This window comes from Rhinopithecus roxellana, chromosome 5, assembly GCF_007565055.1.
Source record: "Rhinopithecus roxellana isolate Shanxi Qingling chromosome 5, ASM756505v1, whole genome shotgun sequence".
Lineage (NCBI taxonomy): Eukaryota > Metazoa > Chordata > Mammalia > Primates > Cercopithecidae > Rhinopithecus > Rhinopithecus roxellana.
The window spans coordinates 107115196-107135266 of NC_044553.1; positions in this window are offsets into that span (position 1 = coordinate 107115196).

The following is a 20071-nucleotide window of genomic DNA, read 5'->3' on the forward strand; positions in this document are numbered from 1 at the left end:
TTACAATATTACTGAAGGCCACTTATGCTTATTATAAACACACCACAATGTCTATGTCCCAGGCGGTGGCCCACTTAAATAACTTTAATCTGTCCAGTTGAAGGTTTTGATCATTATCTTTGTATTAATTGCAACTAAATTATATGTGTTTTATTATTGCAATTATATGTGTTTTAGTAAAACTTTCTGCTAGCAACAAATATCAGGATCAACCGTGTAACTCTGTTCCTAGCTACAAACATAAGAAATATTTTGGCAGTACATAATTTGAAAACATGAAAACAAGCTGCCTCTTCCAACATGTATCGTTGGGATGGACAGATACACTTTTTTTCAAATATGATGATTTGGACCCACATAGAGGGAATCAGTAGGTTGAGATAAAAATTACTAATTAATCTTTTGCAGGTTCATTTTAAATCATGTACCTGATAGTACCATGTGACCTCTGAAATCAGTCCTCAAATTTATTTCTCAGGTCTGATGAGCTTCTCTGCCATTCCTTGGAAATGTAAGTAGAAACAGGAACAGAGAAACCACCTGTGCCTGTAGACAGGAGTGTGGTACTGGCTGGGTAAAGACTACCCAGACCATCTTCCTATTTTCCTCCCGGTTACCAGTGGGGTCTAGCATGGCCTTTCCCTCCTGTAGAGCTCAGCTTTTTCATCTGGCAAATGAGAGCATTTCTGAGAGCCCATCCTGCTCTTGCAAAGTCCTCACGTTTTGCTTCTATGTTTCAACCTTGCCATTTTCTTTTGTGGCAAGTTCCTTGTCTTGGCAAGTGATAAAAACAGATTGTCTTCCCTAACTTTACATTATCAAGGACTAAAAGAAACTTTATTAAAAATTGGAAGATTGAGAAGATACAAAATAATGAAATCTTTGTGACCTGATGATAAGGAGGTAAGAATCAGCTCTTCTGAGATGCAGGGCTTGGCTGGGTTGCAGTGTCTCTGACTGAGACATTTCCCAGGGTGAATGTGTTGTCAGTCCCCATCCTGAGAATCAGTGACAAATGCTGAGGGGCTGGGCAGGCTGAGTCAGGGGAAAGCAGAGAGGTGGGGGCCATGTGAACCCACAGTCGGTGCCTGTCTGAAGTGGGCAGTAGTTACTCTACTTGTCATCAGCCAGGAATGTGGGCTCAGTTTTGCCCGATTTCTTGAGTTTTCAAGAGAAGCTGTAAATGTTCTGATGTTTAAAAGTTGGCAACTAATTCAAATTTTTGATAAATACAGTATGAGTCAAAGAAAATGTTTGCGAGCTGAATCTGGCCAATGTGCTATTCATTTCCACACTCTGCTATATAGTGATGTCTTCTTGAGGCCTGGGATTGTAGCACATAATAGATGTGCAATAAATATTTGTAGCGTGAACATCACTCCTGATGGAGAACAGGTTATAACCTCCCTAAGTTTTAATTGAAATTCTCGAAAAACACTCTGAGATTAGACACAACCTTTTTGTGTTGGATCTGAAGTCCGCAAATGGGCAGGTAAACCTTTCTAATATTTACACCATAGAAAACCCCCTCCGGTTGTCGCTAAATAATTCTGTTAAATACAGAATAGCCTCTTCTTAGGAAACTAATTCTCACAAGAAGTTTTTCCCCAGTGGGGACAGATGAGCTTGAAAAAAATTTTAAAGAATATTTTTAATCATGGAAATCATATTAGAAAAAAAAAAAAAAAACACCTTTTAGCTGTGGAGGTTTGGGCACTAACAATGGGAACATCTTGATACTACAGCAGGTCAGGCAAGCAGGTAATCTGCCTGAGGAGGTAGCCGCCTCTCACTTGAGCCCACCAGCGGCCTGGAGGAGGAGCCAGCCCTGGGGCTGTTGGCAGAAAAACAGGGTGAGGGCCAAAGGGGCAGGGCAGGTAAAGGCTTTTGAAATAGCAGGGTGGGCACAGAGCAGTGGCCCTGTCAGTGGCCTTCTGCAGTGTCCTCTTCTGAGTCCTCCACATTCCTCTGAGGTGTCAGGAAACAGCAGGAGGCAAGAGTCACATTTGTGCCATCACCTCCCGGCCCAGAGACAGACACCTGGTGGCGGCAGGTCTGGGCACATCTGCAACTTGGCTCGGTGTTAAAGCCTGACTAAGCAGCACTTGGGCCAAACTGGCCCCCCCACGCAGCTGTCTGCTTGGGGGCAGGCTGGCCTGCCACAAACCTGGCACAGGTGTCACAATTTCCCCTCTTCAGGGCTGCTCTCTTTTGAGGGAGAGGAGATGAGGCCATCCCAAATGTGGCCCAGGGTTTTGGTGGCAAAAAATTGTCCCTGTTCCTCAATCTCTCACACAAGGCCTGGGGTTGAAGGGAGCAAAATACCCTGCAGGTCCTGCTACTCAGAGTCGAATGCACTGTGCCTGGCATTTTGGGTTTTGCCAAAGATTGCCAAATCTCAAGGGGGTGGTGGGAATTGGTGTCAGCGAGGAAGTGATAAATACAATGGTAAATTCCTAAGTGAAAACAAACGCGGGCCTGATTCTAACTGCTTGCCTGAATGTGGCTGCCAGTGGTGCAACTTGTGAGCCTCAGTGGCACCTTCTGTAACCAGAAAATTCTCATTTCTGAAACAGACAAGTTGAAGGCTTACAATGATTTTTTTCAAGTGGAATGCTTGGAATAAGTATTGCAAGTTTGGCTACCATTGTTTTGGTATGTCTGGGGTGTGTGAGTTTAGCTTCTCATTTAGGCTGTTGTCCATGGCCTTTAAACAGTCAGCAACAGTCACAAGAAGGCAGTGGCTTGCCTTCCAGACAACTCATTCTTTCATCACCAAGGCAGTAGGAAGAAAATACCGCAGGTGAACTTATCCCTGGACACTTTGTTTAGTAACAAGCTTGTCCAGTCTAAGTTCTGTGGGCCACATATGGTCCAGGACAGCTTTGAATGAAGCCCAACACAAATTCGTAAACTGTCTTAAAACATGAGTTTTTTGTTTTGTTTTGTTTTGTTTTTTTGCTCATCAGCTATCATTAGAGTTAGTGTATTTGATGTGTGACTCAAGACAGTTCTTCCAGTGTGGTCCAGGGAAGCCAAAAGATTGGACATCCCTGGTTTAGTACTACACATGTGGAAGAAATACTTAGTTGTTGAAAATCCCTTAAACTAGGCACTTTATAGATTGAGCTGGTGAATTTGGGGTGAGTTTCATGAGGATAGGACAGGTCCTGCTTAGATGGGTTTTGGGAGGCTGGTGAACATATCTCGGAAAACTTTTAAAGTTCATTAAGCCTTGGAGCATGGTGTCTTCTGCAGATTTAATGATCCATTATCCAAGGTGAAGGAGAGTATATTTGGTTAGGTCATATTGCTTTTGGAAACTGAGAATGAAAGGGTTAGGGAAGATGGGCTATAGGACAAATTTTGAATCATTCTCACTCACTGATACCAAATGGTAAAAACATTTTTAGGGGGATAATTTTTATATATTCTTAAGGGAAGAGAGAACTCTGTAAAAAAATAAAATTTGAGTTACCCATTTTGTTATGTTTTTGAAAAAGTAAAACCATCTTTAAATGTCTGACTTAGGAATTTTATAGAAAACAGATTCCCCTTTATATAGTTTATGTCTGATATTGAATAAAAAAGTTAATTAGCAATCTAAGCTGTGCATGAAAAAAGATTATAGCAGGCGGTATGATATGTGACGGCCTCTTCACCCTTCCTTTCGTTCCTTCTCCACAGTGTAACAGCCATGTTCTCTGGGCAGTCAACCCCAGTCCCATAGGTGATTGGCTCAGGTGACCTATGCCTAAACCAATCAGCACCAAGGTATTTTCCTGGGCACAGGAATCTGTTCCAGGTGGTCCAATCAGCTTAAAGCTCAGAACTTTTGTTTGATGGGCATGAATTGCCGAGTTCTTTTTTTCCCCATAGGGGTGAAGAAGGAAAACATGTAATCCCTGTTGTTCCTGGCATCTTGTGAATAATAAAGTGAAATCAGACTGGGAATAGACCTGACATGTGGAGATGAGAGCTGAAAGAATTGTAGAGAAATTCAGCTGGAGCTCTGATTCACGCCTGAAGCCTTTGGCCTTTATGGATCTGTGAAAAATTAAATCACTTTTGTCATTTAAGCCAGTTTGAGATGGGTTTTTTCTTATTTTTGAGAGAAAGCTTCTCAACTGATATAGAAACTTACATTCGGTTTTACTGGAAGATTATTCTGGCTGAAGGACAAGTGAAATACCAACTGTTCTCTGTCATAACAGTCTTTGTTCATTATTTGCACTTTTAGATGACATTGGTGATGGAGGATTAGGAGAGAACCTCCTGACATAGACCTTCAATCCACAAACCCTGGGTCAAGTGAAGAGATTTTTCCAATCAAAGTACATTGATGTTGTAATCATTATTTTTTTCCTTAATATTAAGTAAAATATTTTCCAGAAATGCACTGACCACATACTTTGATTTTTTAAATAACATTTTCTTCATTGGATTATGAGATTTAGGAGGTTAGGGACTGTGTTGTTGTTTTTTTTTTTCCTTTTCCGAGACAGAGTCTTGCTCTGTCACCCAGGCTGGAGTGCAGTGGTGCCATCTGGACTGACTGCAACCTCCGCCTCCCAGATTCAAGTAATTCTGCCTCAGCCTCTGGAGTAACTGAGATTTTGCACGCCCACCACCACAACTGGCCAATTTTTATATTTTTAGTAGAGATGGTGTTTCACCATGTTGGCCAGGCTGGTCTTGAACTCCTGACGTCATGATCTGCCTGCCTCAGCCTCCCAAAGTGCTGGGTGCTGGGATTACAGGCATGAGCCACTGTTCCTGGCTTTTTTTTTTTTTTTTTTTTTTTTTTTGAGACAGAGTCTTGCTCTGTCACCCAGGCTGGAGTGCAGTGGTATGATCTTGGCTCACTGCAACCTCTGCCTCCTGGGTTTAAGAGATTCTCATGCCTCAGCCTCCCACGTAGCTGGGATTACAGGTGTGTGCCACCACACTCAGCTAATTGTTATGTTTTTAGTAGAGATGGGGTTTCACCATGTTGCCCAGGCTGGTCTTTAACTCCTGGCCTCAGGTGATCTGCTCGCTTCGGCCTCCCAAAGTGCTGGGATTATAGGCATGAGCCACTGCACCCGGCCCAGGACTGCTGATTTTTGCTGTATCTAGCACAGTGCTCATCTGTACACTGTAGGTGCTTCTTAAATGTGGACTTTACCTATACATGTATAAATGAAGAAATTTAAACACATATTCCTGACTTGTAGCTCCTTAAAAGTACCTTCTTGTAAATGGCGTTAATAGAAGACTTCTAAAAATGTAATTGCTAACTGTGCTTGGAAATCTACTTTGTCAAACTGTGGCTTCTACACCTTGTCTCCAACACCAAATCAGTTTTGATACTGATGTTTTCCAGAGGTGTGGCTTTTAATCCTCAAATTACAGCACAAGTTTTAACAGGCCAGTTTTGTCTGTCACCAGGTGTTTAGTAATTAACAAAATGCTGCAGCTCTAATGGTTTATCAAAAGGCCAGTAAGCAAGTAAGAGACATTATACAGGAAACAGACTTGGTATGCTCATTGAGAGAATTCATTTAAGGAGCACTCCAATTACACGTTATGTTTAATTTGAGCCCAGTTGCTGAAGCTCAATGTAAGACTTGCAAAGGAAGGTCTGAAGCAAGCCCTGACCATGGATCCTATATATGAACAAAATTGAGTGTCCTTCTGAATGTCCGTTCTAGGAATCACATACCTTGGAGTCATTTTCACAGTCATGGATGTTTTGCAACAGACTTTGCTACAAACACTTTAATAAAAGTTAGTGGTTTTTCTTGGGAGTCTAGGACAGGCGTATAACAACCACTGAGTAACCTGCAAGTAATGTTTGTGGTGACAATTCTACTTTGTTCTGTGGGAGTGTAAGTAGCTGAATCAGGACACAGATCGCTCTCCGTGAGTGTTGGGAAAGGAAGGTCCGCACACTCAAAGCAGGAGTGTTCTCTTTATCTGAGGTGGCTGCCAAGTCTTAAATACTAAAACATGTAGGCGTACTTGAGTAAAGAGAAGGCACTGACATTTCAAAGATAACTTGATAGAAGGCAAGAAAGAAGAGGAACTGGGTTATTTGGCAGAAATGTAAGTTTCCCCTGGAAAGGTCACCTTTCTTAGGACCTTGGTGTCCTGAGATTCTGACAGAGGGTTGGACACATCCTCAGGCTGGTGTTTGTGCAGAGCAGGCTTTCTGCCTGAACCTCTCCTCTCACTTTCCTTCATCAGGACACCCCTAATGGATTGCAGATGTCGTATTTGGTTAGAAGCACGTTTCAGATACATCTGCCCTTCTTGCTTTTATGCAAAAAACACCTGCAAATCTTTATCTTGGTTAGATTTACCACACATTTGAAGCTTTGAAATTTGGGTCCAGTGGGAAAGAGAAGCATGTCACCACCTTCCTCCTTAGGTTGAATTCCGTAACTGACAATAACCTTTGGGGGAGATGTTTCCATTTTTCTTTAAGGATAGTAGTCAGGTAAGGTTTTAAAAGCCTCTGTCCTATTCAGTTGAAAGTTCATTAATTTCTTTATTCCTAGGGAAATCCGTAGTGACTATGGGTAGATAACTAATATGTGTGTGTGTTTGTGTTTCTTCCTGATTTTCTGAGTTTTAAAGAAAATGAGACCACAGTACCAGAAGAGGAGAGAACAATGAGATGTTGGCAAACTGGCTAGAATAACGTTACAGGACCAGATTCCTTGGATGTGCCTTGAAAAGACATGTGGTGTATTTCCAATAAGTAAATCCCTCTAGGCCTCAAGGAAGATTTTAACCACTCCCTTTATTCAGTCAACTGTATTCATTCAAAGATATTTCATCCCATCAACCAAACAATGACAAATGCCACTTAAATGGTTGTGAGATAATAAAATAATGAGCTGCCTCTGGGAATGCTGAGAAGGACTTCCACATTGAGTATGGTTTTGTAAGGAAGTAGGAAGCCTTGGCTAGGTGTACACTAGCTTTGGTGACTTTGAGCAATACATTTACCCTTCTGGGGGCCTCAGTTTTCTCATCTGTAAAATGAGGGAGATGAATTAAAGTTATTTGTTTATTCCACAAGTTATTACTAATATTGAGCTTTTTGGTTTTTTTTTTTGAGATGGAAGTCTCGCTCTGTCACCCAGGCTGGAGTGCAGTGGCGCGATCTCGGCTCACTGCAAGCTCGATCGCGCCACTGCAAGCTCCACCTACCAGGTTCACAACATTCTCCTGCCTCAGCCTCCCGAGTAGCTGGGACTACAGGTGCCCGCCACCACACCCAGTTAATTTTTGTATTTTTAGTAGAGATAGGGTTTCACTGTGTTAGCCAGGATGGTCTCGCCCTCCTGACCTTATGATCCACTTGCCTCAGCCTCCCAAAGCACTGGGATTAACAGGCGTGAGCCACCACTCCTGGACTTTTTTTTTTTTTTTGAGATGGAGTCTGGCTCTGTTGCCCAGGCTGGAGTGCAGTGGCCGGATCTCAGCTCACTGCAAGCTCCGCCTCCCAGGTTTACGCCGTTCTCCTGCCTCAGCCTCCCGAGCAGCTGGGACTACAGGCGCCCGCCACCGCGCCCGGCTAGTTTTTTGTATTTTTAGTAGAGACAGGGTTTCACTGTGTTAGCCAGGATGGTCTCGATCTCCTGACCTCGTGATCCACCAGTCTTGGCCTCCCAGAGTGCTGGGATTACAGGCGTGAGCCACTGCGCCTGGCCTTTTTTTTTTAAACGTAGTCTTCCTCTGTTGTCCTGGGTGGAGTGCAATGATGTAGTCTTGGCTCACTGTAGCCTCCACCTCCCAGATTCAAGTGATCCTCGTGCCTCAGCCTCCCGAGAAGCAGGGAGTACAGGTGCGCACCACCATGGCAGTTAATTTTTGTATTTTTATTTTTATTATTTTTATTTTTTTTAGATGCAGTCTCCCTCTGTCGCCCAGGCTGGAGTGCGGTGGCACGATCTCGGCTCACTGCAACCTCTGCCTCCCGGGTTCAAGCGATTCTCCTGCCTCAGCCTCTTGTGTAGCTGGAACTACAGGTGTGCTCCACCATGCCACGCTAATTTCTTTGTATTTTTTAGTAGAGAAGGGGTTTCACCATGTTGGCTAGGCTGGTCTCGAACTCCTGACCTCAAGAGATTCGTCCACCTCAGCCTCCCAAAGTGCTGGGATTACAGGCGTGAGCCACCTCTCCTGGCCTAATATTGAGCATCTTCTATGTGCACTGTACTTGCACCTGAGGATACGACAGACCCGGTCCTTGTACTCATGAGCAGCCCTTCAGCAGCACTGTCACTCCTGGTTACTTTCCATCATTCACTGCAGTCATTGAGAATTGGCTTAGAACACTCCACCCCCTTCAACCTTTATTAATTCCTGAATTTTATTTTTTTTAACAACATTCATTTTTGTTTGTTTAGAGATGGAGTCTTGCTAAGTTGCCCAGGCTGGATTTGAACTCCTGCACTCAATGGCTAGAGGGATTTACTAAGATTTTTCTAAAATTTAAAATATAATCAGATAATAGGTATTTTAGTTGTATGTTGCTGTGTAACAAATTATCCTAAAACTGAGTGGCTTAAAACAACAAACATTTATTATCTCTTGGGATGTGACTTTGCTGGGTCCTCTGGTCCAGGGTTGCTAGTAAGTCTGCAATCAAGGTGTTGGCGGGGGCTGCAGTCATCTCAAGGCTCAATGAGAAAAGGATTTGCTTCCAAGCTCACTCATATGGCTGTTGGCAACGTCAGAAGATCCACTTCCAAGCACACTCACATGGCTATTGGCAGGAAGGCATCAGGTTCTGGCTGGCTGTTTGCCAGAGGTATCAGCTTCTTGCTACATGGGTCTATCCATGGGGGAGCTCACAACATGGCAGTGCTTAGAGCAAGCAAGAGAGAAAGCAGGAAGAGATGGAAAAAGAGAGAGCATGTGAGAGTGCAATCAAGAGAGTGCAAGAGATGGTGAGCAAGATGGAAACCAGAATATTTTTGTAACCACATCTCAGAAGTGACATCCCATCACTTTTGCTGTATTTTATTTGTTAGAAGAGAGTGTAGGTCCAGCCCACCCTGCAGGGGAGATTTCACAAAGGGTGAACATCAGGAGGAAGGAATCATTGGGAGCCATCTCAGATGCCGTATACAACAGTAAAAAACTTCCTGTCTCTATTCTTTCAAAGTCTTTTTCCTTTTATTCCAATATCTGTATTATTTTAGATACCAATTATACTCTTTCCCTGTTACTTGTAAAAACATTATGTAGCATTTTATACTTATTTCCGAAACTTAATATCAGTGACAATCACTATTTCTTTTCAATCATAACTTCCCAACTAATAGTTTAACATTGACAGTTTCAGAAGAGATATATAAGGCAGCAAGACTGATCTTAAATCCTTGTTCACCCTCTCCAAACTCTTATCAACTTACAGGTGTATTTTTATCTCTTGGGTTTAATAATTCACCAGAATTTATATTAATATTGTTCCCTGTTTGGCCAGGCATAGTGGCTCACTCCTGTAATCCCAGCTCTTTGGGAGGCTGAGGCGGGTGGATCACAAGGTCAGGAGATCGAGACCATCCTGGCTAATAAGGTGAAACCTCATCTCTATTAAAAATACAAAAGATTAGCCGGGCGTGGCAGCATGTGCCTGTAGTCCCAGCTACTCAGGAGGCTGAGGCAGGAGAATGGTGTGAACCCGGGAGGCGGAGCTTGCAGTGAGCCGAAATCATGCCACTGCACTCCAGCCTGGGCGACAGTGAGACTCCGTCTCAAAAAAAAAAAAAAAAAAAAAAAAAAAAAAAAAAAAAAAAAAAAAATTGTTCCCTTTTTATTGCTCTTATCTCGGATAAAGTAAGTCCTCTTGATTTCTAATATCAGGGTTTCCCCTCCAGACCCCTAATTCTGAAAACTTTGATAATTAAGTCTTAACCATTTGTTTTCTCTTTATCAGGAATGTTTTATCCACAGGTTGGCTATCAGGTCAGTGTCCTGTTCTTCGTATCTACTGTCTTCTTTTGTTCCCTTTAAACTATTTTATTGATTTATTTTGTGTTTGGTATAACATTCTTGACACTATCATTTATTTGGATGAAAAGATTTTCTGTAGTTTTCATTCTGCTTTTTAGGGAGACCCAATTTCAGCTATTATGAATATAATTTTGTTGCATTCTCCTTTTATGCTGACCTGTTCATTGATTGATGTGATGAATTCCTGTATCTCACTGAAATATAAAGCAGGTTTATCTTCAGGTTAACCTACTTTAGGAGGAAAATTTTCCTTTGGGGAAGTCTTACATATTCTTTAATGCTGCAAATTTTTTTCATATATCCCATGCTCCCTTTTCCTTTGCATATTTTTTTTTTCTTCTAAAAGTCTTTACTGTATTTGTCTGGAAGACTTGAGGGACTGGACTGTTTAAAAAAAAATGAACCCACATCCCATGATTCATTTGAACATGGAGAGTTCTCCCTGGGACTAGTGCCAAAGGTTCAATCAAAAGCTGCCAATGACTCCCCTAGGAAGCAATTGGTTCTGAAAATGAAGGATAGACCAGGAATAGTTGCAGGTTAGCTAACCTAAATCTTTCTGGGAATAAGACTGGAGTATATCAATCAATAGATGCAGGTCACTCATCTCTCTGCCGCGTGGCTGATCAAAGAGAATCTAGAGCATACCAAGTTCTTTCTTAATAATGCTGATGAATTATTTCTTTGTTTTGGCTCATGTTTCAACTTTTTATCTTATGGTTCTTCAGGTAACTTTAAGTCCAAATGTACAGTCAATAGTTAATCTATCAATATATTTTTTCTTATTTGGGGCTTCCTGTCTTTCCTTGCATCCTATTCCATTGCCCTGGGCTTACTTTTCTTCTTCCTGAAGTAAATCCTTTAGTAGTCTTTTCAGTGAGGATCTGTGAATGACAAATGCCCTTCAACTTTATAAATTTGAGTAGATTTTCATTTTGTTCTCACATATGAATGATAGTTTAGCTGTGTGAAGAATTCTGAACTGATGGTGTTTTTTCTTTCTTTCTTTTTTCTTTTCTTTTTTTTTTTTGAGACAGAGTCTTGCTCTGTTGCCTAGGCTGGAATGCAGTGGCACGATCTTGGCTCACCACAACCTCCACTTCCTGGGTTCAAGCAATTCTCCCGCCTCAGCCTCCCGAGTAGCTGGGACTACAGGCGCAGGCCACCAGGCCTGGCTAACTTTTGTATTTTTAGTAGAGACAGGGTGTCACTGTGTTGGCCAGGCTGGTCTTGATCTCCTGACCTCATGATCCACCCACCTCGGCCTCCCAAAGTGCTAGGATTACAAGAGTGAGCCACCGTACCCGGCTGATGGTGTTTTTTCTTCAGCACACTGATGGAGACAATTCTTCCATTAAAATTCTTCCAGGCTGGATGTAGATTATGCCTGTAATCCCAGCAATTTGGGAGGCTGAGGTGGGTGGGTCATGAGGTCAGGAGTTCGAGACCACCCTGGCCAACATGGTGAAACCCCATCTCTACTAAAAATACAAAAATTAGCCGGGCGTGGTGGTACATGCCTGTAGTCCCAGCTACTTGGGAGGCTGAGGTGGGAGAATCACTTGAACCTGGGAGGTGGATGTTACGGTGAGCCAAGACCATGCCATTGCACCCTAGCCTGGGTGACAGAGTAAGACTCTGTCTCAAAAAAAAAAAAAAAAAAATTCTTCCAGTGTCTGATATTGTTGATGAGTGCTCTGCTCTTGGTCTAACCATTGTTCTGTTGCTAGTAGTCTGTCTTGCTTCTTCCATAGGTTTATTGTTTTTCTCTATATCTTTGGTTTCTGCAGTTTTATAATGATATGTTTAGGAATGGTTTATTTTGAGTTATTCTGATTGGCATTTGGTGTGCTTATACGATATTAGGAAAAATCCTCAGCCAAAACTTCTTTAACTATTACTCTCCCTTATTATCTCTACCCTCTTACTCCAGACTATTCTTGACATATACTGGAACTTCTCTACCCATCACAGGGGTTTCTGAACTGCTCCTGGTTATTTATTTATTTATTTATTTGAGAAGGAGTCTTGCCCAGGCTGAAGTGCAGTGGTGCCATCTGGGCTCACTGCAAGCTCTGCCTCCCAGGTTCACGCCATTCTCCTGCCTCAGCCTCCCAAGTAGCTGGGACTACAGGCGCCCGCCACCATGCCTGGCTAATTTTTTTGTATTTTTAGTAGAGACAGGGTTTCACCATGTTAGCCAGGATGGTCTCAATCTCCTGACCTCGTGATCTGCCTGCCTCGGCCTCCCAAAGTGCTGGGATTACAGGCGTGAGCCACCGTGTCTGGCCTGCTCTTGGTTATTTTTTATCTTTTATCTTTCTCTGCTCAATTCTGGAAAAATTTCTGGCACTATCTCCCAATCTGCTACTTTTCTTTTTATGTCCATTAGATCTGATTGTTTTTTACATCAAGGAATATTTTTTTACTTCTAAGATTTATTATAAATTGTTTTTCATATTTCTGTTATATAATTTCTGCCTGTTTTGTTTCATAACTTTTTATCCTTTTATGAATGTTATTTCTTCACTTATTTTTTTGAAGTCCTTAAAATGGTATTTTAATGTCATTTTTAGAGAGCTGTATTATTGTCATTTCACTGGAATGAATTCATCTACTGATTATTGATTTAGAACTTCATGCAAGAGTGGGGACCAGACCTAAGATCACCACATAAAACTGAGATTAAGGTGGGACATTCTTACTAATTAAGCCTGAAAAAAAAAATACTAAGTGTGCCACCGGAACCTATGGTTTCTTAAAAAGTAACATACCTACGGAGATGGGGAAAAGTTCACCTTATATCCAGGACCTGAGAAAAGTCATCTCATTGCTCAGTGTGTGGATCTGTGCAGTTCTGCAATAATCCTGGCTTCAGTTCTCCATCTCTCATGCAGTAATTTTCAACCTACCAACTCTGCTTACCACTTATAAGCTTACATTTCTCATAAGTTTCTAGTTCATGGAGGTGCTTATTTTCCTTTTGAGCATGGCTATACATTTTTAGTATTCTATTTTTACATTTTATCTATCACTGTCATGTGTTTAGAGTTGGAGAGGGGCTCAGAGTAGAAACTTAACTCAGCTTTGACTAACGCCTGCTTCCAAATGCATAATTTGTATTAAAATTTCAGTATCAATTTCATATCTGCAGTCTCTACTTTTTAATCAGATATTCTGATTTCCAATAACAATTTGAGCATTCACTTACAATAAGCATTAGATATAATTCTTTAATTTTGACTTTCCTGTTATCTGCATTGAAAATTAGCATAATCGTATTACACATTATCCTCCCAACCACTGCTTAGATATAAACTTAAATGCCTTATGAATCTTTGAACTGTGGCTGTATGTCCAGGGATGTGACCATTATATTAAACAACTACCAGTGTAAGTTATTTCAAGCTCACGGTTCTTCTTGTTTATACAGATTTGGTTGAGTCTCTCAGGCAGAGATGTTTATTGATGACTTTGCTCCTGGACCAGTGCAGTACCAGGGCCTAGGGCCACTCAAATGTGCTAGAAATAGGTTAGCAGAGGCTTTCTCTGCACCCAGAAAGGCTCTGGATCTCAATGCACATTTGTGTTATTCTGTGTCCACTATAACATCTGTGTAACAGCCAGAACAAGGTGGTAGTATAGGAGTGGGATGGGGAAGAATGATGTCTCTGCTGATGACTAGAAGAAACATTTGAGGTGATGGTCACCCATATCTTCTCTTTTCCCTCCCACAGTCACCAAGGAATAGTTGCAACGTCTCCTCTTTGCTTCACAGGCCCCAGGCTGTATGCATGTCTGCCTCTATGTGTGTGTGTATGAATGTGTGTGTCCTCCCTCATGCTTATGTATTAAATACTTGTAGCTGCAAGGTAAAAACTTTTCAGAGAGTTGTCTTAGACCCCTTCCTCTAATGGGAGGATGCCAGTCCGAGGTTTAACATAAGGTGCTGGGGGCACAGATCAGAAGGGCATTGGGAGAGAAAGAACTTTGGGGCTCATATTAGAAATTAAGCCCAGGCCGGGCTCGGTGGCTCACGCCTGTAATCCCAGCACTTTGGGTGGGCAAGATGGGTGGATCACGAGGTCAGGAGATCAAGACCATCCTGGCTAACATGGTGAAACCCTGTCTCTACTAAAAATACAAAAAATTAGCTGGGCATGGTGGCAGGCGCCTGTAGTCCCAGTACTCAGGAGGCTGAGGTAGGAGAATGGCATGAACCTGGGAGGCAGAGCTTGCAGTGGGCTGAGATCTTGCCACTGCACTCCAGCCTGGGGGACAGAGCGAGACTCATCTCAAAAAAAAAAAAAAAAAAAAGAAATTAAGCCCAGACTTCAGTGCTCAATGAAGCTGAGTAACAGAGAACTGCATTCTGGTTCAGAGAGCCTCTAGAGTCGTGCAGTTAAGAGGACTAGGCCTACCTAGCCAGCCTGCAACCATCACAGAATGAAAAATGCCTGGGAAAATGTGGCCGGGAGAAATAGTACTTTGCACTCCTCAATTCACTTTCATTTTCTACTATGGCAGTTTAAGGCAAGAAGAGTTAGATGTATAAGTTCATCCATACCTGCCTTGACACTTGCACTATATACAGGATAGAAAAAGGAATTGGTTTGTGTCTCTAAATTCTGGATATATGAAATAAAATTTGTTCCCTGTTTTGCTAATCTTATTATATTGGAGTTCTGACAAGTGACTCTCCCTCTCAGTATTTATCCCTATTACAGGAAGGTACTCTGATATTTTAATTCTGTTGTGTCCTATCCTAGCAGTTTGTTTTGTCAAAAAAAAAAAAAAAAAAGTCTGTAAATGTCCATTGACAGATGAATGGATAAACAAAATGTGGTATATATATACTGTGAAATATTATTCAGCCTTAAAAAGGAAGGAAATCCTGTCATATGCTAAAGATGAATGAACCTTGAGGACATTGAACTATGTGAAATAAGTCACCCAGAAAAAACCAAATAATATATGAGTCCCTAGAGTAATCAGATTCATAGGGAGAGAAAGTAGAATGATGGCTGCCAGAGGCTTAGAGGGAGGGGGAAATGAGGAGTTGTGCTTTAATGGGTGTAGATGAAGGAGGTCTGGAGATTGGTTGCACAAAAATGTGAATACAGTTAACACTACTGAACTACACTTAGAAATGTTTAAGATGGTAAATTTTAGATTATGAATTTTTTAAACAATTAAAACACAAAACAGTACAATGGGTATTATAAGAAAGCAAGTGGGCTTCTGTAGGAATATATCTGGGGTCAGTTAGAGAGGGCTCCCCTGAGGAAGTGGCATTTCAGCCAAGACCTAAGGGATGAATGAAGTTAGCCACAGAAGAGTATAGAGGGTAGGGGCTGAAGGACACGCTAGACAGCAAGGCAGACCACGAATAAGTTAAGCAGCCACTGCCCAGCCCATATCAAGTCCTATGTGGGTTACCACAGTCAGCTTCCTGCTTTCAGTCTCTACCTAATGCAAGATTAATTTTTCTAGAACACCACCTGGATCATGTCACCCCCCTACCTTCCTGGCTAGTTCTTCTAGAACCTTTTTTTTTTCCTTGCTGAATAACCTCTCTGCCTGGCACTTGAGGCCCTTTCACTTGGCCCTACCCTGGCTCCAGAGTTACTCTTCCATTACTCCCGTGTGAACTCTTGCACCAGCCATATCCTCCGTTGTTCCCTGAACACAGCATATTAGTTCCAGCCTCAGCACCTTTGCTTATGTAATTTCTCCTGTCAGGAACACCCCCAATCTCCCCAGGCCTTGGTCACTTTTGTTCCTTCAGTTAGCCCCTCCACTCCTCCGGGATCATCCCCTTTCTGGATTCTGCAACACATCATTTCCCATTTGCTACCTTGCCCTTTCACTTCACCACCTCCTCCCCTACCTCCACACACATTACCTGGGTACCGTGTCTTACTCATGTCTGAGTCTCTAGGGCTTAGTGCCACATCCGAGGGGCTAGCTTAACATGTAACAGTCATCCACTAATCACGATTCCTTATGGTCAGCAGCTTATCACTGGCGGTGGGGAGCTGGCAGACCGGAGGCTGATGTCCAGCAGGGAAGCAGCCTGTTTACCCTCAGCACTGCCCCTGGAGCCCACCTCCAGCACCATTCTATCTACTTCTGACATTCTTGAGCTGAACATCTCCTGACCAGGCCCTCCAGATGCTTAACAGGATTATCTGCCTAACAGCACAGCCCTCCCAGGCGAGTGACTTCATCTAGGGAAATGCAGGAGCAGTAGCAAGCACCAGGGCACATTTTTCTAAAGCTCAGAGGACACTTCAGTGTGGGGATGGGGATAGGAGGGGATCAGGTGGAGGCCCTACACACATTAGATGCAAAGCAAGTGATTTAACTGAGGAGAAAAGCCGCTTTCACAGATGGGAGTTTTGCACAGCAACTCACTGCCTAACTATTCCATTGGCAAATGCAGCCGTGGTCGTGGGCTGGAGAGAAGAAGTGGGGGTGGAGAATGAGGAGGCACGGGGGTTGGGAAATCCACCTGGATGCCATCAGTCTTGCCAGAGTAAACAGAGCTGACAGGAGTGCTTGCCGGCAGCCTGGTACAGGTTGGGGGGGGGGTCACTGAAGCGGCCCGGTGACCCGCCTGCCTTAAGGTAGAGACGCTCTGGAATCTGTCACAAAGGACAGAGCTGAAAGCTCATTCCTCGCAGAATGAACTCGTTTCCTGGCATTCCACACAATTGGGAGTGCATGCACTTTTAAAATGTTTAAATGTAAAGCTGAACTGGGATCAAATACACACATTTAAAGCAAAACAAATAAAAAAGATCCCCTCCCCTACCTCAAAGCAGGACCCATATTATAGATGTCACCAGCAATAAAAAGTAATTTTTAAAAAGCTCCTCAGTTTTCTTGAAGCTTGAGGGTTTAGAAAGAAGAGCCAGATTTATAAGGAGAAAACTACCACTTAATTATTTGGAACTTTCCAATACAATAGCAGAATATAAGTTAAGCAAAAGTCCTTTATTACAATCCTATAATAATATGGGAGATGGAAATCGCTTTTCTTAAGAATAAGCATTCCAAAACACTCCATTCTTCTTAGAGAGTGCAAATGTGAAAGTGATAGCAGTGGCGTATTTAGCATACTTCACAAGAGTCTTCCACAAGCCATACATAGTGGGAGAGAAATTGCAAATAAAAGAGTTTGAGTAACTAATAAGGAGTTTTTTTGACTCAGAAGCACCAGTAAGACTATGGTTTATTCCTCCCTTCACCAGGCACTGAGGGCCTATTAAGGGGATTGAGGATGGATGAAGGTCACCTAAACATTGAAAGTCATGGCCGTGGTTCTCTAGCTCAAAAGACACATGAATAGTGTCTTGTAAGGCTGAAGAAAAACAGCCACCACTTAAACCTACCTGTGCCCTCCAAGATGTCCTTTTGATAGGTTATGTGACCTTGGGCAAGTCACTTCATCAGCCGGTCTTGTTTCTTCACCTATAAAATGAAGATAGTAAAACCCTGGTGCCTTCAGGGTATTCCTGGCACTAATGAAGCCTCATAAAGTGCTTTGAGATCCTTAGGATGAAAGTCTCTTCAGAACAGTAAAGCTTGATTATTATGCTGCAAACATGACATTCCCATGAAAGTCCTGGTCAGGCTCTTACCCCACCTCTCAGGGAAGATTTAATAGTGGAGAATTGTAATATATTCTTAAAGGATGGAGATCTCCATTACTGATACAAAATATGCCACAGTAAACTAGTATATTAAGGGCTATTATCATGAATAATTTAAGGCCAACTTCTACTTACAGATTAATGAACCAAGTATATATTATGATGCAGTAGATTTTCATTGTGGCTTCCCCCAACAGACTAATGTCACAAAAAATTATTATTCTCAGTGGATCCTCCAGTTTGCATAGATTAGCAGGTTGACTTCACATAATGGGTCATCACAGTAAACTTCTGAGGGATACCTTTATATCTACTCTAAGAAATAAACCCAATTAGAGGTCTCTTCTTAGTACAGAAGAAAAGGTCATTAATGATAATGAGAGACTGGGTTACACTAGGCCCTAAGTTTGTAATTAATCTTGTACAGACCTTCCCGCTTGAAAATATTGAAGAATATCAAAGTCATGTACATCGCTCCAGGCTAAAACACATGCACGTGAAAAGGGGAGAGCAGGCTCATGCACAGACGTCTTGGCTGATCTTGGACAATGCTACTTCTGATGATGCATTCACTTTGGAAGGTGTAACCATAATTAGATCAAATGAAAGCCTTTTGTGAGCTCACTTAGATAACTCACTAAGTCTGAATATTAAAAATCCACAATTTCTATATTCCATAGCATTAAAAAAGATGTCCACAGTAAGGGACAAAGGATGGGTTTAAAAGACATGCTAAGAGGAATTACAGACACTAATGTGTCTATGTTAGTGGAATGACAGATTGTAGTCATCTCAAGACAATTTTAAAGAAATATCCAGGCCGGGTGCGGTGGCTCACGCCTGTAATCCCAGCACTTTGGGAGGCTGAGGCGGGTGGATCACAAGATCAGGAGATCGAGACCATCCTGGCTAACACGGTGAAACCCCATCTCTACTAAGAATACAAAAAAAATTAGCCAGGTGTGGTGGCAGGCGCCTGTAGTCCCAGGCAGGAGAATGGCGTGAACCTGGGACGCAGAGCTTGCAGTGAGCCGAGATAGCGCCACTGCATTCCAGTGGGTGAAAGAGCAAGACTCCATCTCAAAAAAAAAAAAAAGAAAGAAATATCCAAAGTATTAGTGTTACATTGTGTGTTCCTTTTCTGAGATTTCCATCTCTTCCTATGATTTTTTAAAAAAATAATGCTGCCATTGGCATCAGCTAATATAAGATAATTGGCAATGCCATTGTACTCTTGACTGTAGTGGGAGAGAAAAAGAGATTACTTTCTGTTAGAGATAAGGGACACTTCAGGTTTCTGGAATGCTATTTGAAAGGGGAAAAGTGCTCTGTAAAAGACCAGGGATGTTGCCACAATAGTGAGTTCTGTCTCTGCAGCTGGGAAACTCATCTACAACAGACCTGACGGTCCAAATACTGAAAAAATAATTAAGGCCATTCAGAACCATTAGGTTTATAGATAAGCAGGATAAACTAACCTTCAAGGGAATCTCCAATTCTTTTCCTGACTCCAAGCCAAGTTTTCCTAACATGCTATGCATTGGTGTACCTCCATGCCTTTGCTCAGCAAGTACCTTCACCCACCTACCCACTTCTCTGCCTGAGAAACTCCTACTCATCCTTCAAGATGTAGATCTAAATATCTCTTGCTCTGTGGAGCCTTCTGGTGTTGCAGAGGTAGAGATAGATGCTTGATGCTCTCATAACACTCAGTTTACATCTCTTCTCTTCTCTTCTCTTCTCTTCTCTTCTCTTCTCTTCTCTTCTCTTCTCTTCTCTTTCTTCTTTTTCTATGATGGAATTTCGCTCTTGTTGCCCAGGCTGGAGTGCAATGGCACGATCTTGGCTCACCACAACCTCTGCCTCCTGGATTCAAGCAATTCTCCTGCCTCAGCCTCCCCAGTAGCTGGGATTACAGGCATGCGCCACCACACCTGGCTACTTTTTTTTGTATTTTTAGTAGAGACGAGGTTTCTCCATGATGGTCAGACTGGTCTAGAACTTCTGACCTCAGGTGATCCGCCTGCCTTGGCCTCCCAAAGTGCTGGGATTACAGGCGTAAGCCACTGTGCCCAATCAGTTTCCATCTTTTTCTATGATGCATTACATCCTATTGCAAGGTTTTCAGTGTCTATTTCCCCTTCGATGCTTAAGCCTTGAAGCACTGGGACCACATCTTATCACTTTAGTTGTCAAAGACATGATATGAAGAAACTATCTGGTGCCTAATACAAGTCCAATGACTCCAAATTCAAGTATTTACTGTCCAATGTGACACAGGAACTGACCAGTCAGAGCACATGCTGGCTGTAAACAATTGTCAGGGCTGTTCTGGGATATAGCTCTCCACAGGCTTCGTAACAGCCACCAAATGTTTACTGAAGTAAGTTCAACCATAG